A 26,664-nucleotide genomic window follows, 5' to 3' on the forward strand; every position below is an offset into this window, starting at 1 on the left:
TATCAAATTATAAAACACTCCGGAAACCGGAAAAGCTGCATTGGAACTAATTCAAGGCCTGTAAGTAAGGATGAGTTTAACCTCAGCTGCAATAATGAGAAGAATAGGAGAGCAAATGGACCAGGTTTGTTTTTGCTTATAACTAACACCTTATTAAAATGCCATTATTTAAAGAAAATCAAGGCCAAAGGAAGGCCAATTGACAACATGAATCTCCATCACCTGTTACCCAGATCTAGAATCCCAAAGCAAATCTCCATGCTTTCCTCTGCTGACAAAACTGCAGACATGTGGTCAGCTTACACATCAGAGGTAATGGCACCCATTTCTGTGTCTATTGGTTACTTGGCAAGGTACCGTAAAGAAGTTCACCCTGGTAGAATCTCCGGACGCGATCTTCCCAAAAGGGAACAAAGTCCCCGAGCGAGTGCATTTAGACGCCTGTTTACCGGCACTTGCAGTGCCAAGAAGCACGTGACCATTCAAGGCTATTCGTGTTGAATAAGGAGCCTGAAGGGGGGATGCTTGGCCGAGACCTCACATAGCCCCATTTTTTACAATGGGGAAGCTCTGCTCGTCGGAACTCCACATTGTAGCGAGAGATTGGGCGCCATTTTTAAATGCTGTCTCAATCTCCAAGACCCACAAAAGAATCCCCAATCTCCCACCAAGCCTGACGCAATATGGGAGGGTTCACGGCCACCCCTGCATCTCCCCAACACCCACGCCAGGCAATCCCGGCCTGATAGAGCGCTAAAGGAATGCCAGCCTAGCACCTTGGGAGTGCCAACCAGGCATCGCCCCTGCCAACCGGCAGTGCTACCTGGCCACCTTGGCAGTGCCTGGCTGACACCCAGGTGGCATTTCCAGGGTGTCAGACTGGCACTACCAGAGTATCCATACGTCACCAGCAGTGTCAGGACACAACCCTACCCAAAGGGTATGCAACTGAGGACCTCCGATCCCCTTGGATACCCCCACGAGTGTCGTTCCATCTGATCCCCGTTTGTAGGGAGCAGTACAAAACTGCACTCACCCGAGGTCACCAAGGAGAAGGGATTGAATCCCAAAGCCTCAGATACCTCGGGAATCTGCACACTCGAGTAAGGCTTACTGCCTCGCTCTAATATGCAGAATTGCTAAAACGTGATCTTGCGAGGCGTTGTGAGCCGGGTAGATTCAGGGAGCGGGGTCTCCTGGCTTTCAATGGCCACGCTGCGCCACAGTAAGCTGCTTTTCCACTGCAGCGTGGCCGGAGGATGGCACCCTCTAGCTCTCCACCACCTCATAACCCTCCTCAGCTGCCAGGCTCCTTGTTCAAAATTCCTTCTTGGGTGCGGTGCAATTCTCTCCTTTTAAACGTTCTGATGACTAAAACAATTGCCTTTGTCCCTTATTCGACACACCCCCTCCCCAAGTGCAAATTTAGTAATTTTTTTCACTGATTCCATCCCACTCCAAGACTGTTCTGTGCTTAATCAGGCTGTTCACAACCTTGACATCTGTTTGACTTTGAGGAGAGCTTTCAAATCATTATCCTCTCCATCAACAATAACAGTTCACTTCTACCGCTGTAATACTGTTATCTTGAACCCTACCTCAGCCAAGTTGCCTTCAAATCTTCTTTTGTCATTTCTAAACTATAATGACCTAAAAGATCCATTATAGAAAGTGCAGCAATGATTTAAAAAAATTAATTTCTTGCCCATTTTTTAATTGCCCTTCAGGAGATGATGGTGAGCCACCTTCTTGAAACACTGCAGTCCTTGTGGTGCAGGTAATTCCAAAGTGTTGTTAGCAACTGCATTGCAGAATTCTGAATCAGCATGAGTAAAGGAACGGTGATACAGTTCTAAGTCAGAATTGTGTGTTTGTCAGAAAAGTGAGTTGCTGCAGTAATCTTACAGATGTAGCCACTGCAGCCATATAGCACCCCCAATGGTGGAGTGATGGATCTCTGTGTCTATTCGGAACGCTGGATATCTGTTATGCCTTCTCAGTTCCCAAATAACAGAGGTCAACAGAGGTCAGAGCAGCACCAGTTTTTACAACCTTTTAGCCTTTTAGCGAGTTGATGTCACTGACCTTGCAGATGTGAAACCTAAGTTTAAGAAATAAATTAAAGTGTATGATCTGGATTAACCCTCAGTGCATTCCCAGCTATTATTGCACTCAAGTAATGCTTAATATGATTCTAGTGAGTTATTCTTAATGAGTTCTCCTTTAACCCTTTTACCTCTATCATCTTCCCTTACTCTCATGGTTATAGCTGACTAGAAAAGTCAATTTCTGTCATGGAGGGAGTGAATGTTTACGGTGGCAATCATACAGGGTGCTTTGTCCTGGGCGTTGTCATGTATCTTGAGTGTTGTTCGAACTGCACTCATCAGGCATGGGAAGCATAGTCCATCGCACTCCTGACTTGCGCCTTGTCGATGGTGAACAGGATTAGATGAATAATAACTAACCATGTTCTGAGGTTACCATTGACCAGAAACTTAACTAGACCAATGATATAGATATCATGGCGATAGGAGCTGGTCAGAGGTTGGAGATTCTGTGGCAAATAACTCATGTTCTGTCTGCACAAAGCCTTGTGCACCACAGTATACATACACCCCTACCTAAAGGCGATTTAATCACTTGGGAGAGGTGAGAAACTAAGTAAGAACCCAGGCCAATTAAAAACACGTGATCTGGAAAGTTCCTCTCTGACCCCCTTAGGCAATTTCAATTTCAGTCACTACTTTGAATATTTGAATAAATTACTTGTTTCAGTCAATGCTTTGAATATTTGAATAAATTGCTTGTTTTAGTCAATACTTTGAATCTGCGATTTATCTTCATTGGTTAGGCATCAATTAAGAAAGATAGCTGCTGCGACTACTTCCATTAGACAGGTGATAGGAGCTGTCTGACTGATCTCGTTCATGCATTGAGATGTGAAGTTAAATTTGTACATCTGTGAACTGAAAGGTCTCGGCATTGGTTCCAGTGAGTAATCGCTGATGGAGTTATCTCTTTTCTGTCACCTTCACAAAATTATAAGCTACTTATGGATAAAGGAGACCTAAAAAGCCATTTGACTTTACCCATCCAGAAAATCTTAATGTCCTCCACTGTAACATCCAATTGGTTCTTAAAGAATTTTACTTAGTTCCCATCTCCATTAATTCATCTGTAATTTTCTTCCACATATTAATCGCTCCTAAATTTACCCTGTACTGATTTGAACCTATGACCCTCTTCACACTACATAGTTTCAAGTATTATCCATATTTACCTTTCCCACTCTCATCTATCTTAAATACCTTTAAATGATACATTATCAGATCTCTTCTTTTTAGCACTAAAATATACACTTTTCCAGTTTTTACCCTTATGTCAGACCTTCATCATTAGCAAACATGTATGTGGCTCCTCTCTGCAATGCCTGTCATCATTTAAATGTCCCATGTCTCATGGCATTGGGAACTATTTCAGCTGTGATCTGACCAGTTCAGTCACAGTTTCATTATTTGACCGATTGCTTTGTTGATTGCAACTCTACATTGATTGGACATGTTCAATGTTGAGTCCACTAAGGCTCATAAGCTATTTCAACATCATTCAGGGAGTGTATATGCTGCCTGTGCATCCTTCTTTTTTGCAACATTTTGTTCTTGTCTGCAATACATTTCCATCTGCCGCAGTTCCATTGGCGTGTTGCTCAATTCATTTATTATTGTTTGATTTCTCCTCCGATTCACTGTCCTATTAGGTTTGATATCACATGCAACTTGGGAAAATTGAGCGGCATTTTATGCTCTCCCCCTTGTAGTGATCTCTATATGTGCATGTACACAAGGGGTTAATCAGTAGCACCACATGATCACTAGAGGACCGGACCAACAGGAGTATAAAAGGCACCCACATTGGGTCTCTGGCTCTCTCGGGGGTGCACAGTGACCAGGGCAATAACAGACTAGTTCAGATGGCTAGTGGAGTTACATATAGTTACCGTGGTTAGATCTTGTTAACCTTATCACTAGTATCAAAGTTAAAGTAAAGAACTCATGCAATTATTGTTATAGTTACTAAATAAACCTTTTGTTACTACTGGACGAGTTCAAGTCTTCTTCATCGAGATTCAGAAGACTTCATCACTAACCAAGGGTTGACTAGCACATGTTACCTACCACACAGGTAACAAAACATGGTACCAGGCATGTTGGCTTTAACAGAACTAGTTAGATTAGGTTAGATAAAAAGAGAAGAAAATTCAGACCGGATATTCGACTGTGGAAGAGTTCGCAGCAAATGGATCCTCGACGACTAACTATGGGACTTATTGGACCTCGAGGGCAGCTGGAAACAACCGGTAATTTAAGTTATGACTGGAAAAGATTTGAACAGATATTCCAAATATTTATCGCAGCTAATGATTTAAGCACGGTCTCTGACGCAACAAAAATAGCACTATTACTCTCAATAGAAGGGCATAAAGCTAGAGAAATCTATAATTGCTTTAATTACTTTGAAGGTGAAGAGAACACCAAATTAGAAGTAATACTCAAAAAAATTGATGAACACTGTAAGAGTCAGTCTGGTAAGATGCTGGAAAGATTTAACTCTTGTCATAAATGCCAGTGAATTGGAGGATCCATCACTGATTTTATTACAAATTGCAAGTTAATACCACAAGGCTGTGATTATGCTGATTTCAGAGACATTATGATAATGGATCAATTTATTTATGGACTATCTGACAAAAATTTGAAGGAAGAACTTTCACAAGATAGGTATCTAACTCTAGAAACTACTATACAAAAATGCCTTTCTTATGAACAAAAACAAAATCAATACTGTGAGTCTTTACAAACACAGAATCAGTATCTAGAAAACAAAATCGGTAAAAATGGTGCAAACACTCACCACGAGGCACAGGCAGGATCTCACTCGATGCAACAGCACTTTTTGATTGGTAGCCATGTTGAGCGACAGCGTTCCGGCCAGTACGCACTGCTCAAAAAGAAGTAAAATGCACAATCGATTCCTACGCATGATGTCACGAGTGTCATGATGTCAGAGGACCCGGACCACGCCCACTTAAAAGGGAAATGCACGGAAATGAACAAAAAGAAATGTAAAGCTGCAAACCCCAATTTTCTTACCTCAAAAGACAGAACAATGCCTGAACTTACACCAGCAGTTGAAAATAACTTTCACAACACCCTGGAACAAGCAATCTGCACCACCCAAAGTGAAGAACACAATGACAAATCCGAAAACCAAGAAGATGATTTGTGCATTCACCATGAAGAGAATAATAACAACTCCGAAACAAAAAGAGATGATTTGGTTACCGAACAATACACACAATACTACTCAGATTTGGCTGAGTTATTCAGATATGCTGATCACAGCATCAGCAACACGGCTGCAAAGCTCAACATGGCTCTACTCATGGTAGATGATTCCAATACCATGTTGCCATGGCAGATCGTCGATACATTGGATGACAGCAATACCCAAGAAGAAGACGATGCCACACAGAGAGTACAGGTCGACTCTACAGCGAGAACACTGCACGACTCCACAGAGAGAGCGATGACATACTCCACAGAGAGAGCGATGAAGGGCTCCACAAGAGAGCGATGAAAGACTCCACAGAGGGAGCGATGATAGACTCCACAGAGAGAGTGATGAAAGACTCCACAGAGAGAGCGATGCAAGCCTCCATTTTCTCCAGAGAAAAGAGCTAACATTTCGAGTCAAAACTAACAGACGGAGAAAGTGAGAAATACTTATACTGTGGAGTAAGAATGAAAGATGAGTCATAGCCACAGAAACCCAGGGAAACCGGGTGCTAATGGCCACAGAAACCAGGGGCTCTTTTCTCTCCCTACAGATGCTGCCAGACTTGCTGAGATTTTCCAGCATTTTCTCTTTTATGTGCGACTCAAACCTTGGTTAGTGGTGAGGTGTTCTGAATCTCGATGAAGAAGACTCGAACTCGTCCAGTCGTAACAAAAGGTTCATTGAGTAACTATAACAATATTTGCATGAGTTCTTTACTTTAACTTGATACTAGTGATAAGGTTAACAAGATCTAACTACGGTAACTATACATAACTCCACTAGCCATCTGAACTAGTCTACTTTTGCCCTGGTCACAGTGCACCCAAGAGAGACCCAGAGATCCAATGTGGTTGCCTTTTATACCCCTGTTGGTCCGGCCCTCTAGTGATCATGTGGTGCTACTGATTATACATAAATTCCTTGTGTACATGCACATATAGAGATCACTACATCCCCCTTTTTTCGTGTTACATATTTTCTGTATGTTGTAAAGAAAATTGAACAAACATAATGGATGCAGTTTGCAAATGCATTCCATAAAATCAATGAGTTAGTGCATCAAATGTGAATACATTTAGTCTCTAAGGTTTTTTCGCTTGCGTGAAATAGGTAGACAAATGATGTTATGTACAAGTTGTGATGTTCTGATGATTATACAAAGCCAATTAATATTTATGAGTCCAATCTTAATTTAAAAAATCTGTGAGTCCAAACTTTATGAATTTGTTCGGTTGAGTTGCTTTCGTCTTTAAAGCAAAAAGTGCAGAGAATACTGGAAGTCTGCAGAAGCATTTGGATAGGTTAAGTGAATGGGCTAGGGTCTGGCAGATGGAATACAATGTTGACAAATGTGAGGTTATCCATTTTGGTAGGAATAACAGCAAAAGGGATTATTATTTAAATGATAAAATATTAAAACTTGCTGCTGTGCAGAGAGACCTGGGTGTGCTAGTGCATGAGACGCAAAACGTTGGTTTACAGGTGCAACAGGTGATTAAGAAGGCAAATGGAATTTTGTCCTTCATTGCTAGAGGGATGGAGTTTAAGACTAGGGAGGTTATGCTGCAATTGTATAAGGTGTTAGTGAGGCCACACCTGGAGTATTATGTTCAGTTTTGGTCTCCTTACCTGAGAAAGGACGTACTGGCGCTGGAGGGTGTGCAGAGGAGATTCACTAGGTTAATCCCAGAGCTGAAGGGGTTGGATTACGAGGAGAGGTTGAGTAGACTGGGACTGTACTCGTTGGAATTTAGAAGGATGAGGCGGGATCTTATAGAAACATATGAAATTATGAAGAGAATAGATAGGATAGATGCGGGCAGGTTGTTTCCACTGGCGGGTGAAAGCAGAACTAGGGGGCATAGCCTCAAAATAAGGGGAAGTAGATTTAGGACTGAGTTTAGGAGGAATTTCTTCACCCAAAAGGTTGTGAATCTATGGAATTCCTTGCCCAGTGAAGCAGTTAAGGCTCCTTCATTAAATATATTTAAGATAAAGATAGATAGCTTTTTGAAGAATAAAGGGATTAAGGATTATGATGTTCGGGCCGGAAAGTGGAGCTGAGTCCACAAAAGATCAGCCATGATCTCATTGAATGGCGAAGCAGGCTCGAGGGGCCAGATGGCCTACTCCTGCTCCTAGTTCTTATGTTCTTATGAAAGAGTGCTAATGGAGGTCCCCAGAGAGGACAAAAGATGTGAAAGGTCAAACAGCAGGGAAACTAACATCAGAGGATGAACTGTAGATGTGGGGGGAGGGGAAGAGGGAAGCAAAGAGGAGAAAGGTGAAGGAAAGGTAAGAGGGACTGGGAAGAAGCAGTCAGTGCAGGGATCCCCTGCGGTCGTTCCCCTGAGAAACAAGTATACCGCTTTGGATACTTGTGGGGGGGGGGACTTACCAGGGGTAAGCCATGGGGTCCGGGCCTCTGGCACGGAGTCTGTCCCTGTTGCTCAGAAGGGAAGGGGGGAGAGGAGCAGAGCATTAGTAATTGGGGACTCGATAGTCAGGGGCACAGATAGGAGATTTTGTGGGAGCGTGAGAGACTCACGTTTGGTATGTTGCCTCCCAGGTGCAAGGGTACGTGATGTCTCGGATCATGTTTTCCGGGTCCTTAAGGGGGAGGGGGAGCAGCCCCAAGTCGTGGTCCACATTGGCACTAATGACATAGGTAGGAAAGGGGACAAGGATGTCAGGCAGGCTTTCAGAGAGCTAGGATGGAAGCTCAGAACTAGAACAAACAGAGTTGTTATCTCTGGGTTGTTGCCCGTGCCACGTGATAATGAGGTGAGGAATAGGGAGAGAGAGCAATTAAACCCGTGGCTGCAGGGATGGTGCAGGCGGGAGGGATTCAGATTTCTGGATGACTGGGGCTCTTTCTGGGGAAGGTGGGACCTCTACAGACAGGATGGTCTACATCTGAACCTGAGGGGCACAAATATCCTGGGGGGGAGATTTGTTAGTGCTCTTTGGGGGGGTTTAAACTAATGCAGCAGGGGCATGGGAACCTGGATTGTAGTTTTAGGGTACGGGAGAATGAGAGTATAGAGGTCAGGAGCACAGATTTGATGTCACAGGAGGGGGCCAGTGTTCAGGTAGGTGGTTTGAAGTGTGTCTACTTCAATGCCAGGAGTATACGAAATAAGGTAGGGGAACTGGCAGCATGAGTTGGTACCTGGGACTTCGATGTTGTGGCCATTTCGGAGACATGGATAGAGCAGGGACAGGAATGGATGTTGCAGGTTCCGGGGTTTAGGTGTTTTAGTAAGCTCAGAGAAGGAGGCAAAAGAGGGGGAGGTGTGGCGCTGCTAGTCAAGAGCAGTACTACGGTGGCGGAGAGGATGCTAGATGGGGACTCATCTTCCGAGGTAGCATGGGCTGAGGTTAGAAACAGGAAAGGAGAGGTCACCCTGTTGGGAGTTTTCTATAGGCCTCCAAATAGTTCTAGGGATGTAGAGGAAAGGATGGTGAGGATGATCCTGGATAAGAGCGAAAGTAGTTATTATGGGAGACTTTAACTTTCCAAATATTGACTGGAAAAGATATAGTTCGAGTGCATTAGATGGGTCGTTTTTTGTACAGTGTGTGCAGGAGGGTTACCTGACACAACATGTTGACAGGCCAACAAGAGGCGAGGCCACGTTGGATTTGGTTTTGGGTAATGAACCAGGCCAGGTGTTGGATTTGGAGGCAGGAGAGCACTTTGGGGACAGTGACCACAATTCGGTGACGTTTACGTTAGTGATGGAAAGGGATAAGTATACACCACAGGGCAAGAGTTATAGCTGGGGGAAGGGCAATTATGATGCCAGTAGACGTGACTTGGGGGGGGATAGGTTGGAGAAGTAGGCTGCAAGTGTTGGGCACACTGGATAAATGGAGCTTGTTCAAGGATCAGCTACTGCGTGTTCTTGATAAGTACGTACCGGTCAGGCAGGGAGGAAGGCGTAGAGCGAGGGAACCGTGGTTTACCAAAGAAGTGCAATCTCTTGTTTAGAGGAAGAAGGAGGCCTATGTGAAGATGAGGTGTGAAGTTTCAGTTGGGGCGATGGATAGTTAGAAGGTAGCGAGGAAGGATCTAAAGAGAGAACTAAGACGAGCAAGGAGGGGACATGAGAAGTATTTGGCAGGTAGGATCAAGGAAAACCCAAAAGCTTTCTATAGGTATGTCAGGAATAAGCGAATGACTAGAGTAAGAGTAGGACCAGTCAAGGACAGGGATGGGAAGTTGTGTGTGGAGTCTGAAGAGATAGGCGAGATACTAAATGAATATTTTTCGTCAGTATTCACTCAGGAAAAAGATAATGTTGTGGAGGAGAATGCTGAGACCCAGGCTATTAGAATAGATGGCATTGAGGTAAGTAGGGAAGAGGTGTTGGCAATTCTGGACAGGCTGAAAATAGATAAGTCCCCGGGGCCTGATGGGATTTATCCTAGGATTCACTGGGAGGCTAGGGAAGAGATTGCTGGACCTTTGGCTTTGATTTTTATGTCATCATTGGCTACAGGAATAGTGCCAGAGGACTGGAGGATAGCAAATGTGGTCCCTTTGTTCAAAAAGGGGAGCAGAGACAACCCCGGCAACTATAGACCGGTGAGCCTCACGTCTGTAGTGGGTAAAGTCTTGGAGGGGATTATAAGAGACAAGATTTATAATCATCTAGATAGGAATAATATGATCAGGGATAGTCAGCATGGCTTTGTGAAGGGTAGGTCATGCCTCACAAACCTTATCGAGTTCTTTGAGAAGGTGACTGAACAGGTAGACGAGGGTAGAGCAGTTGATGTGGTGTTATGGATTTCAGTAAAGCATTTGATAAGGTTCCCCACGGTAGGCTATTGCAGAAAATACGGAGGCTGGGGATTGAGGGTGATTTAGAGATGTGGATCAGAAATTGGCTAGCTGAAAGAAGACAGAGGGTGGTGGTTGATGGGAAATGTTCAGAATGGAGTTCAGTTACAAGTGGCGTACAACAAGGATCTGTTCTGGGGCCGTTGCTGTTTGTCATTTTTATCAATGACCTAGAGGAAGGCGCAGAAGGGTGGGTGAGTAAATTTGCAGACGACACTAAAGTCGGTGGTGTTGTCAACAGTGTAGAAGGATGTTGCAGGTTACAGAGGGACATAGATAAGCTGCAGAGCTGGGCTGAGAGGTGGCAAATGGAGTTTAATGTAGAGAAGTGTGAGGTGATTCACTTTGGAAGGAATAACAGGAATTCGGAATATTTGGCTACTGGTAAAGTTCTTGGAAGTGTGGATGAGCAGAGGGATCTAGGTGTCCTGAAAGTTGCCACCCAGGTTGATAGGGTTGTGAAGAAGGCCTATGGAGTGTTGGCCTTTATTGGTAGAGGGATTGAGTTCCGGAGTCAGGAGGTCATGTTGCAGCTGCACAAAACTCTGGTACGGCCGCATTTGGAGTATTGCGTACAGTTCTGGTCACCGCATTATAGGAAGGACGTGGAGGCTTTGGAGCGGGTGCAGAGGAGATTTACCAGGATGTTGCCTGGTATGGGGGGAAAATCTTATGAGGAAAGGCTGATGGACTTGAGGTTGTTTTCGTTGGAGAGAAGAAGGTTAAGAGGAGACTTAATAGAGGCATACAAAATGATCAGGGGGTTAGATAGGGTGGACAGTGAGAGCCTTCTCCCGCGGATGGAAATGGCTGGCACGAGGGGACATAGCTTTAAACTGAGGGGTAATAGATATAGGACAGAGGTCAGAGGTAGGTTCTTTACGCAAAGAGTGGTGAGGCCGTGGAATGCCCTACTTGCAACAGTAGTGAACTCACCAACATTGAGGGCATTTAAAAGTTTATTGGATAAGCATATGGATGATAATGGCATAGTGTAGGTTAGATGGCTTTTGTTTTGGTGCAACATCATGGGCCGAAGGGCCTGTACTGCGCTGTATCGTTCTATGTTTTATGTTCTATGAAAGGTGGATAAGATTTGGGGGGGGGGGGGAATTGAATGTATATTAAGAAAGAAAGAAATGGTAAAAGACAGTTAAAATGAAATGAAAACAAATGGGTCGAGGTGGGGAAAGCTGATCATCTGAAGTTGTTGAGTTCGATGTTCAGGCCGGAAGGCTGTAGCGTGCCTAACCGGAAGATGAGATGTTGTTCCTCCAGTTTCCGTTGCGCTTCACTGGAACATTGCAGCAGGCCAAGAACAGACATGTGGGCATGGGAGCAGGGTCTTTTGTTAAAATGGAAAGCAACAGGAAGGTCAGGGTCCTGAATGCTCACAGACCGAAGATGCTCAGCAAAGCGATCACCCAGTCTGCGTTTGGTCTCTCCTATATAGAGGAGACCACATTAGGAGCAGCGAATGCAGACCAAATTGGAAGAGATGCAAGTGAAATGCTGCTTAACCTGGAATGAGTGTTTTGGCCTGGGATGTTAAGCATGAAAGGGGTAAAGAGGCAGGTGTTACACCTTCTGCGATTGCAAGGGAATGTGCCAAGGGTGGAAGAGAAAATGCTGGAAAATCTCAGCAAGTCTGGCAGCATCTGTAGGGAGAGAAAAAACTAACATCAGAGGATGGACTGTAGATGTGGGGGGAGGGGAAGGGGAAAGCAAAGAGGAGAAAGGTGAAGGAAAGGTGGATAAGATTGGGGGGCGGGGGGGGGGAATTAAATGTATATTAAGAAAGAAAGAAATGGTAAAAGACAGTTAAAATGAAATGAAAACAAATGGATCGAGGTGAGGTAGAGCTGATCATCTGAAGTTTCCATGTTTCAGATTCCAGCATCCACAGTAATTTGCTTTTATTTGAGTAGCACATGTAACCTACCACACAGGTAACAAAGCACCCCTTGCTGGGTTTGGAGTCAAAGGGGGCATTTAATCAGGCAGAATGATGGAGACCCTGCCACCTTCCTGTCTCCCCCCTGATTAGGTCCATGGTTGAAAGCGCAATGGAAGTCCTTTCCATCCTACTGCCAATCAGGCCCTTAAGGGGCAATTAATGGCCAAGAAAGAGTCTTCCCTGGTGTTAATCCAGCGGTGGGCAGGCTTGTAGTAATGTGGAGTATTGCATAAAAACCAGTGAGAGTTGTTTGTTGTCTCCTGGGTTGAGGCAGGGCGGTTGAGGGTGGGGGGTGGGGGTGGGGGGGCGGGGAGGAGTTGCGGGCTAAGATCCCTTGCTTAAGGTCACTTTGCCTGATCAAGGGGCAGGGTGTCAGAAAGTCAGGGTCTGCTAAAAGCCATCCCACCCGCCATTGCTTCTGACACCCACCTGTTCCCTCCCATCCTCCACCCGTGAAATCCTTCCCATCATCACCTACTTCTGATCTGAGTCGCTCTTTGATTCTGGATCTACAGTGGGTCGGTAGGGTAGCACAGTGGTTAGCACTGTTGCTTCACAGTGCCAGGGTCGCAGATTCAATTCCCGACTTGGTTCACTGTCTGTGCGGAGTCTGCATGTTCTCTCCGTGTCTTCCTGTGTTTCCTCCGGGCGCTCCAGTTTCCTTCCACAGGTCCTGAAATACGTTCTTGTGAGGTGAATTGGACATTCTGAATTCTCCCTCAGTGAACCCGAACTGGCACTGGAGTGTGGCGACTGGGGATTTTCACAGTAACTTCATTGCAGTGTTAATGTAAGCATACTTGTGAAACTAATAAAGATTATTATTGTTTTGGCAGCAGCCATTGCCTCCCCTCTGTCACCGTTGAGCACTAAAAGCTGCCAGCCTCCAATTGTCCAGTAGCTCTCGGCATTTGGGACCTGTGGTCCTGATCCTGTGGTAGGTCCACTGGTCTGGTAATTGCCTGATTGACTCATAATGCCATGAACCTTCCACTAAAGAGCAATGCTGGTTTCTCACCAGCTTGCCAGCCTCCATCCAGGACTGCATCATCGCCGTACAATTTCACCCCAATATTTTTGAATGTTTGTAAGTTACACCAGTGAGAAATTGAATCCCTGGGACACCCATTCAATATTCATTCCTCTCCTGACCTCACACTTGTATTAAGATTTCATTTTTTCCTACTCTTCAGCTAATTTCTTGTTCCCTTCATTCAATCTCCAGCACTTTGACTTCAATGAGTATCTTTTAGTGTGGAATGTTGTTACCTTTGCGATTCTATGCACTCTGACCAAGGGCATTCCATAGATCACTTAGGATGTCACGCCTCAAAGACATTGAAGAGGTTGTTTCGGTCTTCTGAGATCCAAGGGCTCTCCAGGCCACAGTTTATTTTCCTCTGGTCATTTGCCTATCTCTCTCTGTCAGTTCAGCTGTCACTATAGTCCACATATTTACAACAGTTGCTTCTTTTAGCCATTTTGAATCTGCACTTAGTATTCATCGGTGTTTTTGCACAAATTGCCTGTGTATAATTAGGGTACAAATGGTCATGAAACCTTCGTACTGTCAGACTATTCTGAAAGGAATTGTTTGATGTGTTGATGATGATCTCATTATTGATCTTTTAGATGTACCATTAGTTCTGTACACTCATATTATCTAGCTATCTATTTTGTGCTGCAGCAGTAAGAGTACGACTTTGAGCTGTGTCTTGATGTTGTTCTGAAACATTGTTCTCTATATGATCAGCACTTTGATTTATTGCGTTTTAGATCCATCACAGCGGCTGCTACTATGCATTCTTTTCAACCTTGAAATTTGCTCAGTGATTTAGAATTCCAGGAAGCTGTGGTTTGAAACTTAAACATGGACCAAGAACCAATGCTATCAATCAATGTTAGAAACTCCTCTCTGTCTTTGAGACCTTCTTCATCCACAGCATCCTGATTACAACATTTTGATCACAGTCCCACTCATTTTAACTGCATCACACTTCAGCGTTTTGCTGAAGTAGTCAACTGAAAGAAACTATCCACTGGTCAGCGGGCTGGTAACAAACAGATGGGAAAACAAGGAAGACGTTCAGGAAATTTGAATACGGTTGCTTGTTAGGAACATGCAGTGTCCTATCAGAAACCAGAAAAAGCAGAACCACTTTAAAAGTGAAGTGGATAAGTGTTTGGGAAAGACAAAAAAAAGTACAGAGACTGAGACAAAGTGGATTACTAATTCAGACAACTAGTAGGAGCAAATTGTTTCCTTCTGTCCATAAAATTCTATCACTTATTATTCAAACATTGCTTAAGCTAGTCCTTGTATCATTATCAAATAGCTTTGTCCCACAATCGCCACATAGTTTTCATCCTCTGCCTTAATTGTCCCCACATGCAGTACTCTGACATTACTAATTATCATCTTGTCCAGGTTGCTCAACTTTCTGATATTTCCAGTTCAAAATGATATTTCTCAATGCAGCCTGAGCTGTCAAGTAAGATCAAAATCAACTGCTCCTAGTCCTTCTGCAGAACAGCGTCTAGTCCCCAATAAGGAACTCTCGTTGGCCTCTCTATCAGTTAGTCGGTACCCAGAGGTCACACTAATTGCTTTGGAAATCTGTTCAGAATGACTCACCTAATTGTCCCAGTATTGCCCCAGAATCATTAAAGAATCCAGGACGATGCGGGCCTTATAGAAATGGCACAAATTCTGACTAGCTGAGATTTTCTGCATTCGCACTGCAAACATTATTCCGCGGTATTCAAATTTGTAGTCCCCGCAGTGCTGCTTTTCTGTTCAGACACAACCCAATGCTGCTGCTGAGCCTTATTGAGCTCTTCATGTATTCTGAACCTTGCAACGGCCAGTTTAAAAGTTGAAGAAAATGTGCTTTTAAAACAGTTTGAGCGAGCAACAAAAAAAAGAACTGTATAACAAGCAAAGGTCACCCCAGTGGCAAGAACTGCACTAAAGTCACAGATTGGAATATCAGGTGTATTTATAGTCTGATTACAAATTCTGTAAGATTAAGCCATATTTCAATACAACTGCAGGACTCACATATCAAAACAACAAGTTGAAACCACCTCTGAATACAAAGTCACATTTTGATGTAACAGAAACAAAACACTGTTACATCAATGAAAAGTCCATAAACATTAACGGATGACAGGCAAACCACAGCAGAGTAAGCTTTCACTGTACTGTGGGTTACCAAGTGCAGCATGGTAACTCATAGAATATTTAGAATTTTATAGCACAGCCGAGGGTGGGGTAATTTATTTAGATGTTATGTAACAGTATAAAATGGGTGATAGCAAATCAGCAGCACTATTAATACAACTGAAATAAAAAATAGAGATGGAAGAGACTATCATCCATTTTACACTATTTTATTTTATTTTATTTTATTTGATTTATTGTCACATGTACCGAAGTACAGTGAAAAGTACTTTTCTGCGGCCGAGGGAACGTACACAGTACGTACATAGTACACAAAAGAATAATCAACAGAGAACATTGACTAATGGTACATCGACAAACAGTGATTGGTTACAGTGCAAAACAAGGGCCAAACAAAGCAAATATATGAGCAAGAGCAGACTAGGGCGTCGTGAATAGTGTTCTTACAGGGAACAGATCAGTCTGAGGGGGAGTCATTGAGGAGTCTTATAGCTGTGGAGAGGAAGCTGTTCTTATGTCTGGATGTGCGGGTCTTCAGACTTCGGTACCCTTCTGCCTGATGGAAGGGTCTGGAAGAAGGCAATGCCTGGGTGGGAGGGGTCTCTGACAATGCTGGCTGCCTTTCTGAGGCAGCGGGTGATGTATACAGAATCAATGTGGGGGTGACAAGCTTGTGTGATGCGTTGGGCTGAGTTCACCACACTCTGCAGTTTCTTGCGATCTTGGACCAAGCAGTTGCCATACCAGACTGTGATGCAGCTGGATAGGGTGCTCTCTATCGCACATCTGTAGAAGTTTGTCAATGCAGACATGCCAAATTTCTTTAGCTTCTGTAGGAAGTAGAGATGTTGTTGGGCTTTCTTGACTGTTGCATCAACATGAGTGGACCAGGACAGACTGATGGTGATGGTGACTCCCAGGAACTTAAAGCTATCGACCAGTTCCACTTTGGAGCCACTGATGCAGACGGGAGTGTGTGTTGTGCTACACTTCCTGAAGTCGATGATCAGTTCCTTGGTCTTTCCAACATTTAGAGCGAGGTTGTTTTCGGTACACCGTGCAACTAAGTGATTTATCTCCCTCCTGTAGTCTGATTCGTCATTGTTTTAGAGACTGCCCACCACAGTCATATCATCCGCAACCTTATAGATTGAGTTGGAGTTAAATCTTGCCACACAGTCATGTGTGTATAGGGAGTATAGTAGAGCACTATCATACAAAGTTCAAAACTAACCCCTCATTTTTGTCTCTGGTTACAATAGTTGTCCCAGCACAGAACGCAGCATGTCATCACTTCCCAATTTTCTACATTACATGGGGAATTTTAGCCACCAGTTAGTTTTGAGTTTGAGTCAAGCAGGATATAACATTTTTTACAACCCTGAATCCAACCAGCCTCAAACTCACCCACTTTGCAGTTTTAATAAAGACAAGGTGAGGTGAGAGCAAACACAGGCAACCAACTTACTCCCAAGAGCTGGATCTCTTATTTAAATGTTTTAGTGAGGATGCAAACCATGTATTTTGTCTCTTTTCAAGATAATCTTTGGTCATCTGCATTTCCAAGGCCTCCAGTAATCTGGCAGTTATGGAGAGGTGAGGACTGCTATGTGGAAAAGGTATGTGCTTTTCCAGTCTTACTAGTAGGCCCAGGAAGAGCAAGCATGTTTCTTCCCAGTCCTCCAAGTGAATCTGTTTCCTTCCCTGCCATCTGACCTGCCAAAGATCAGAAAACCCAATACTGGGTTCTCTAAGGTAGCCCCAAGATAGCACAGACCACCACTACCCCAACTCCCCATGGTCATCAACCCTCTCAATCCCCTTGACATACCATCCCTGCCCCCAATCTGTATTTCACCCTCAGTACTCCTCTCTCACCCGCTGAACCACGCTGTTCCCATGACCTCCACCACCATCTGCGATCTAAACATTGCATGCTCAACAGACAGGCAAGTCTGGAAATCATGCTGGATTTTCGGCATGGACTTTGAGGAACAAAAATCTTTGCCTGACCGGAACACATCCTGCCCACTTGGAAGATCTGCCCTGGTAACGATTCAGACTGAAGTCTGATTTTTTTGACACCACTCTCCACTTTGCGCAATTTCCTCTATAGATTCTGGAAAATGGGATTGCAACAGATAGGTGCTTGAATGCGTTCCGGCACAGACACAATGGGCAAAGAGCCTCTTTTTGTGCTGCAAAACTCTATGACTTCTTAATTATAGACCAACCCGGTCATAGGTTCAACCTCAGAATGCACTGGGTTAGCTGTTTCAGCTGGAGTCACAACCAGTGCACATCAAAAGACCTTGGCACTCCTCATTGGGAAGCAGAAATTGGCTTCTCAACCTGCTATCTTCCAAACTAATAATGGTTGACTATCCTGATTGATCTTGAGTGTTGTGGAATGTGTGTGATGGCTAAGAATTTCATTGACTCAATATGGTCGACAAGCAGAGACTTCAGAGTGAAGTCACTATCAAGGGAGAATGGAAACAACTTTAGCTGTATGTTTGCTCCCACATTGGGCTTGTCAGTGAATAATCACTCCATGGTGCAGATGTGAGTAATAGCCATTTCAGTTAAATACCATTTTGATTTCTTCATGAAGCAAGAAAAGATGAGAAAGTAAAAAAGTAGATCATTAAAGCTTTAGTTTGTATGTTCAAACCAAACGCCTCTTTGTACCCGGCAAGTGAAAAATATATTGAACAAGCACTGTCTTCTTAAAGCTGCCTCCAATTATTGCAAAAGTTACAGTTAATGCCTGTGCCAATTCAGAACAACATTATGATGCCTAATAATTCAGCTCATCCTAGGTGGATATCTTACTCAAAAACCGAGAGATATTCATCTTCTTTTGAGCACGATGACCTCCTGTTGCTTTGACAGAAGGGAAATCACGGCTGTTTTTTTTCAGATTAGTGTCAGTCGAAATGGATATTGAAATAGATATAAGTGGCTTATTCTAGTTCTGTCATTTTGTGGCAGACAATTTACCACATACTTTGACAGATCTTGCCAGCAACAACAATTTGTTTCCTACCCCTCAAGTACACATCTTGCCCCTGATATTCTGAGTCGGACATTCTAGCACCAAGGAGTGCTGCAGAGCAGAGGTTCCCCCTGTGAAATGGTCCCAATGCTTGTTGGGAACATGCAATGTCCTATCAGAAACCAGAAAAAGTGGTTCACGCCACTCCTTTCCGTCGGAGTTGCCCGCCTCGCCGATTGCGGCAGAATCCTGCCCCTGATGTGCCACAGGTTTGAAACCTTCTGGAAATTCGTTAAAAATTCATTTACGAGATGTAGCTCGGCCTGCATTTGTTGTCCATCCTTAATTGCCCTTGAGAAGGTGGTGATGAGCTGCCTTCTTGAACCGCTGCAATCTCTGCAGATAAAGTAGGAGATGGTCCAATTTTTGTACTGCACTGAGTAATCTTTCTGTCGTGAATTGCCCTGGGTAAGGCTAACACAAGTTCAAATGTAGGCTCCAATTATTGAACTAACTTTATTTATACTTCCCCAACAAAATAGAGTGCTGCAGAGAATGCTCAATACAGCGCATCCTTCCAACTTAAAAAACTTAAAATGGTACATGTACGTAATTCTTCTGAACTCAATATGATGAATCCAACCAAGCATTCCCTGAAATTTAACAGATTGGTCAGGCACTACCTCAAAACCATCTGCCTCATCACGCTGAGGAAAACATTTACTGAATCTTCATCTATTTTATTCGCTTTCAGTTAAATGTATAACATTTGTTCTTAACTGTACCAGTTCTCTTTGTTAGGGTTCAATTGCCAATTGTCCCTAAGTGTGCTGTCAGTGCTATTTTTTCAAATACGTGCTTTACTGACTCACTAGGCGTAATCCAGCGACCCTGTTGCACCCAGCATGGATCTGGGTGCAAGGATAAATTACCCATTAGCCTCAAATCGGGCTCCACCCTGGACTTGTCGCAAGACACCCGACTCGCTCCGCCCAGTGCGATCCGGACCTCACCCTCTGTGGGAAGATTGAACAGAAACACGATTGAACATAACCCTGTAATGATCACCTTCTATCACCAAGCAAGGGAGTCATTGTGAAACCCTTGTGCTGCCCTCATTTCATACATTCTGTTCCCAGATTTTCCCTTGCAGCTGTCTCACAGCTTTAAGGGTCATGAGAAGCTGAACCGTCCCGTCCTGATCCTCTCCACCCCTGCCAAAATGGCCCAGACGTGACAGCACATTCACAAAGAGGGTTGGATCTGGATGAGTACAGCCCGACGTTATCAGCCTCAGTCATGGCACTGTCAGGCTGCCTCCTTTGGAGTGGACTAGAACTCAACCTTACACTAATGCAATGATTGTAATCACTGAGTCACGTAAAGCCTGAACCTCTCAGCTGAGGTCGTTGGAGTATTTTGCGTATGTACTTTAGATGGTGCCCTCTTATGGCTGGATGCTTCTGATCAGATCAGAAGACACAGGAGAATAATTAGGCCACTCGGCCCATTGAGTCTGCTCCGCTATTCAATCATGGCTGATATGTTCCTCATCCCCATTTTCCTGCCTTCTCCCCATAATCCCTGATCCCCTTATTAATCAAGAACCTATCTATCTCTGTCTTAAGGACACTCAGTGAATTGGCCACCATAGCCTTCTGCGGCAAACAGTTCCACAGATTCACCACCCTCTGGCTGAAGACATTCCTCCTCATCTCAGTTTTAAAGGGTCATTCCAAATCTAACCCTAACCCTAACCCTTCAGTCTGAGGCTGTGCCCTCAGGTTCTAGTTTGTCCTACTAGTGGAAACAGCCTCTCCACGTTCACTCTATCCAGGCCTCTCAGTATTCTGTAAGTTTCAATGAGATCCCCCCTCATCCTTCTAAAATCCATTGAGTACAGACCCAGAGTCCTCAACCACTCCTCATTTGACAAGTCCTTCATTCCGGAGATCATTCTTGTGAACCTCCTCTGGGCCCTCTCCAAGGCCAGCACATCCTTCCTTCGATACGGGACCCAAAACTGCTCACAATATTCCCAATGGGGTCTGACCAGATCCTTATACAGCCTCAACAGTACATTCCTGCTCCTGTATTCTAGCCCTCTCAAAATAAATGCTAACATTGCATTTGCCTTCCTAATTGCCACTTGAACCTTCATGTTAACCTTAAGAGAATCCTGAACCAAGACTCCTAAATCCTTTTGTGTTTCTGATTTCTGAATCCTTTTCCCATTCAGAAAATAGACTATGCCTTTTTTTGTTCTATCAAAGTGCATAACCTCACACTTTTCTACGTTGTATTCCATCTGCCACTTCTGTGCCCACTTTCCTAGCCTGCCCAGGGCCTTCTGCAGCCTCTCTGCTTCCTCAACACTACCTGTCCCTCTACACATATTTGTATCATCTGCAAACTTGGCAACAATGCCCTCAGTTCCTTCTTCCAGAGCATTAATGTATATTGTGAATAGTTGTGGTCGCAACACTGATCTCTGTGGAACACCACGAGTCACCGGTGGTGCCATCCTGAAGAGGACCCCTTTATTCCCACTCTCTGGGCGGGATTCTCCGCAATCAGCGCGATGTCCGCCGACCGGCGCCAAAAACGGCGCGAATCAGTCCGGCATCGTGCCGCCCCGAAGGTGCGGAATTCTCCGCATCTTGAGGGGCCAAGCCATCACCTTGAGGGGCTAGGCCCGCGCCGGACGGATTTCCGCCCCGCCAGCTGGCGGGAAAGGCCTTTGGTGCCCCGCCATCTGGCGCGGAAATGACTTTGCCGTGCGGCGCATGCACGGGAGCGTCAGCGGCCGCTCACGGCATCCCCGCGCATGCACAGTGCAGGGGGTCTCTCCGTCTCCGCCATAGTGGAGACCATGGTGAAGGTGGAAGGAAAAGAGTGCCCCCATGGCACAGGCCCGCCCCCGGATCAGTGGGCCCCGATCGCGGGCTAAGCCACCGTGGGGGCACCGCCCGGGGCCAGATCGCCCCGCGTCCCCACCAGGACCCCGGAGCCCGCCCGCGCCGCCTTGTCCCGCCGTTCAAAAGGTGGTTCAATCCACGCCGGCTGGCATGGGTTGAAAGCGGCGGGACTTCGGCCCATCGCGGACCGGAGAATCGCCGGGGGATTTCCGCCGACCAGCGCGGTGCGATTCCCGCCCCCGCCGAATCTCCGGTGGCGGAGAATTCGGGACACAGCGGGGGCGGGATTCACGCCGGCCCCCGGCGATTCTCCGACCCGGTGGGGGGTCAGAGAATTGCGCCCTCTGTCTTCAGCCAGTCAGCCAATCCTCTATCCATGCCAGTACCTTGCCCCTGACACCATGGGCTCTTATTTTATTTAGCAGCCTCCTGTTGTCAAAGGCCTTCTGGAAATCCAAATAGGTCACGTCCACTGGTGAAATGAAATGAAATGAAAATCGCTTATTGTCACAAGTAGGCTTCAAATGAAGTTACTGTGAAAAGCCCCGAGTCGCCACATTCCGGCGCCTGTTCGGGGAGGCTGTTACTGGTTTTCTTTCATCTAACTTCCTTGTTACCTCTTCAAAGAGCTCTAACAGATTTGTCAGGCATGACCTCCCCTTGACGAATCCGTGCTGACTCAGTCCTATTTTACCATGCACTTGTAAGTACTCCACAATCTCATCCTTAATAATAAACTCTAAAATCTTGCCGACAACCAAAGTCGGCCTACAATTTCCTGTCTTCTGCCTCCCTCCCTTCTTAAACAGGGGTGTTGCATTAGCCATTTTCAAATCCTCTGGAACCCTTCCTTCCTCCAGTGATTCCTGAAAGATCACCACCAATGCCTCCACAATCTCCTCAGCTACCTCCTTCAGAATCCTGTGGTCCAGTCCATCTGGTCCGGGTGATTTCTTCATCTTTGCGCATTCCTATGACAAAAACAGATTTTGCACCCCCCAGTTATGTGGCTCCTTCCAGCCATCCCTGTCACCCCTGCAGTCATGTGTCCATGTCCAACCCTTCATGTCATCCCTCCAGTCATGTGACTTTGTCCACCCCTCCTTCATTACCCTTCCCCTCTCCCCCAACTCATGTGTCTCTGTTCAGCCTTCCCCCCCAGGCTCCAGGCAACTTACCACCAGCCAGGCATGTGCCATCTGGTCCTTTCCCTTGCCTCTGTCATGTTTCACCACCAGCTCCTACCCTCAATCAAACGTGTACCTTCCAGAGCCCCCTCCACCCCTTGCCGATCCACTGGTCTTGCGTGAGCAGCCTTGATTCAAGTCAGAGCAGCCAGGAGAGCAGTGCACTGTGGCTGGTAGGCGAATGCTGCAAGCACAAACATTAAAATTTCGAGTGAAGTGCTATTTGCGAGGTGCACATCCATGATTTATATGGGTCTAATTCGCCACAAAGTTTCCATTTGATTTGAAGTGCTGGGGCGGGGGAAGGCGTGATTCCAGCATGCTGGATTTTTAATGAGCATCTTTGAGATGCAAAGGCATGCAAATGCAATTCCCGACATGGCGCAACGGGCTACCCAAACCGCCATGAAAGTCAGGAATGGAAAATTGCAGACTGTTTATACACCGGTGGGAAAGTGGCTCCTGCTCGCACTTCAAATTTTCCCATCTTGCCCACCATGATGCCTATGAGACTGAAAACTCCCACCCAATGAGTTTTCATTTTAATTCAATCGAGAATAAATGGAAGGAAACGATGACTCATCATACGTTTGGAACTTAAGAGGAACAAGTGAGGAAAAATGCTCTGTGCAATGCTAAGAAGAAAGAGCGAGATTGTAGCGGGAGACTGATCACGATGTACAATTGTTCTCATTAATCGCAAAGTAATGTTAATTGTTGGAAGTAATCTCTGCCACCTACAATCCGCTCGCAATGATTGTATTATAGTCTGCAATATGCACAAAGGGACAGTAATAAATACCTTTTTTCAGAGGGGAGAAAGCCGGGATGGACACAATTGATCGGCAGTGTCATCCACAGAGCGATTGCACAAAAATAAAGGTTATCTTTTGTCCAAGCAGAGACCCACGTCAACCACAGAAAGCTGGCTGATTACAAAAGATCAGGTTGTACATTTTCTGTTGCCAAGATGTTTCATTTATTTGATTAGCTCTTTGTTCCATTGGCTGATTCAGGTCTACTGTCCATAAATTAAGATGCAAAAGAGTGGTGAATCATACAGTGTCATTCCATGTTGGAGTCAGGTAAACAACCAGATACAATCCATGCAACATTCACAGCACAGAAGAAGGCCGTTTGGCCCATCAGTTCTCTGTTGGTTCTTTGCTGGAAGAATTTAAAACTACTCCCACCGCACTGCTTTCTCCCCATTGTCCTGTAATAGTCCTGTTGCAAATGTTTATCAGTGTTTTTACAGACAATTACAGTGTCCTCTTGCTCATGGAACTGAAATGAAAACCATTAGAAAACAACCATCCCACTACCAACTTTGGCAATCAAACTGCATCCAATATTCCTACAAAAGACAACTAGCAATCCTTGTGCATTCCCATAGTGCCTGTATTCTGTGTGCCTTTGCCTGGCCTAATGATCTATACAGCGTTACCCCAATGGCTGAAGCCTGACCGTAAGGAGCAGGAGCAGGCCATTCAGCCCCTCGAGCCAGATTCACCATTTAATAAGATCATGGCTGATCTGATAGTAATCTCAAATCTGCATCTGGCCACATCCCGATAACCTATCACCCCCATCCCTCCCCCACCTTGTACTTACCCAAGAATCTAACTATCTCTGCCTTTAAAATATTCAAAGGCTCTCTTCCACAATCTTTTCTGCAAGTGAGTTCCAAAGACTCATGACTGAGAGAAAATAATTTGCCTCATCTTTTTTAAATCGGCGACCTCTTATTTTTAAACAGTGACCCCTCGTTTTAAATTCTCCCGCCAAAAGAAACATCGGGCCGGATTCCCCGTTTCTGAGTCTATGTGCTGACGCCAACGGAGAATCTGTGGACTTTCACATCAGAAAAATCGGTGCCACACCTGCACCGATTCTGTTACCAGTGAGGGGTTAGCACCGGCACCGTGTGGAACACCCTCGGAACGCACAAAATCACCGGGTCCGTGATGGACACTCGCAGGGCTGACAAGCTGCAGCCGCCCTTAACCAATATACCCCCCCCCCCAACCCCCCCCCCCCCCCCCCCCACCCCCCCCACCCACTCACACTGATTGCCGAAAAGATGGGACAGGTTATGGTGGCATGCCCATACAGCTGATGGATTGGCTGAGGCCAGAGGGCACCCAGGGGGATGCCCCAGGGGGGTCACCTTTACGACCCAGGGTACCAGGTTAACCGCGGCTGTCAGTGTCATGCAGCTGCATGGCTCCCTTGCCGGCTGCGGTAATAGTGTTACATACCCGTCCACCCTGACCCCACAGCCCATCTGGCCACCGCCCACTACTCCCCCCCGGCTTTGGCAGAAGCCCCCTGGCCAGCGGGATGGCTGTCGGCGAAGTAAGGCGGTGCTGGACACTGTCCGTACGCCCTCTCTCTCTCTCTCTCAGCAGCCACCATGCCAGGTTCACGATTTGTGAGAGCACACGTGGACAGCGCTGTCAGGAACTCAGCCCATCGAGGCGGAGCATCGCGGGTTTGCCCACTAATGGGATGCCAGCGTGCGTCACGTTGATGCCGTTTTCAAAGAGGCGGAGCATCACAATTCGGCATCAAACTGGCGCCTGCCGGGATTTTGATGTTGGGAGCTGTTCTCCGCCCGATCGCATGCCCCGATTTCAGCGTCGGCCAACGGAGAATCCCGCTCATCGTCTCCACATTGACCCTCTAAAGGCCTTAGGATCTTATATGTTTCAATTATGTTTCTTCTTACTCTTATAAACTCCAGTGATACAAACCAACCTTGTCCAACCTTTCCTAAGACAACCCATCTGTTCCAGATATTAGTATGGTAAACCTCAGGACAGCACGGTGTCGCAGTGGATTAGCCCTGCTGTCTCACGGCGCCGCGGTCCCAGGTTCGATCTCGGCTCTGGGTCACTGTTCGTGTGGAGATTGCACATTCTCCCCGTGTTTGCGTGGGTTTCGCCCTCACAACCCATTGATGTGTCGGATAGGTTGATTGAACACACTAAATTGCCCCTTAATTGGAAAAAATGAATTGGGTACACTAAATTTATTTTTAAAAAGTATAGTAAACCTTCTCGGAACTGCTTCTAACGTATTCACATCCTTCTTTAAATAAGGTGACCAATACTGTACACCGTACTCCAAATGTGATCTCACAACTGCACAACTGAAGCGTGGAAATTTACGAATTAGGAGCAAGAGTAGGCCACTCGGTCCCTTGAGCTTGCTCCACCATTCAATAAGATCATAACTAATCTGCTTGTAACCTCAAGTCCACATTCCTGCTGACCCCAGATAACTTTTCACCCTGTTGTTGATCAAAAATCTATCCAGCTCAGTCTTAAATATATTCAAAGATTTTGCTTCCACTGCCCTTTGAGGAAGAGAGTTCCAGAGACTCTCAACCCTCTGAGAGAGAAAAAATCTCATCTCTGTCTTAAATGAGCGACCCCTTATTTTTAAACGGTGAACCCGAGTTCTAGATTCTCTGACAAGAGGAAAGATCGTCTCCACATCCATCCTGTCATCCCGCAGTATCTTAAAGGTTTTGATCAAGTCGCCTCTTATTCTTCCAAACTCTAATGGATATAAATCTTGCCTGTCCAATCTGTCCTCATAAGACATCCCACCCATTCCTGGCATTGAGTCTAGTAAAGCATCTCTGAATTCTTCTAATGCATTTGTATCTTTCCTTAAAAAAGGAGACCAATACTGTACAGAATACTCCAGATGTGGTCTCACCAATGTTGTGTACAACTAAAGCATGACCTCCATACTTTTGTATTCAATTCTCCGCATCACATTCGAATAGCTTTCCTAATTAGTTGCTATACCTGTACACTAACCTTTTGAGCTTCACACACTAGGACATCCAGATCTGTCTACTGCTCAAAGCTCTGCAATCTCTCATCACTGCGATCATATGCTTTTTTTTATTCTTCCTGCCAAAATGGACCATTTCAATTTGCCCACATTATACTCTATTTGTCAGATCTTTGCCCACTCACTTAACCTATCAATATCCCTTTGTAATATCTTTGTGTCAGCAGCAAATCTGACAACCATCTCTTCAGTCCCTTTATCCAAATCATTTATATAAATTGTAAACTGTTGAGGTCGCAGCATTGATCCCGATGGTACATCACTCATTCCATCTTGCCAACCTGAAAAAAACTCATTTATGCCTACTCTCTGCTTCCTGTTAGGCGGCAAATCATCCATTCACACCAATATACACCTCTAT

The sequence above is a fragment of the Scyliorhinus torazame genome, chromosome 9, assembly GCF_047496885.1.
Source record: "Scyliorhinus torazame isolate Kashiwa2021f chromosome 9, sScyTor2.1, whole genome shotgun sequence".
Taxonomy (NCBI): Eukaryota; Metazoa; Chordata; class Chondrichthyes; order Carcharhiniformes; family Scyliorhinidae; genus Scyliorhinus; species Scyliorhinus torazame.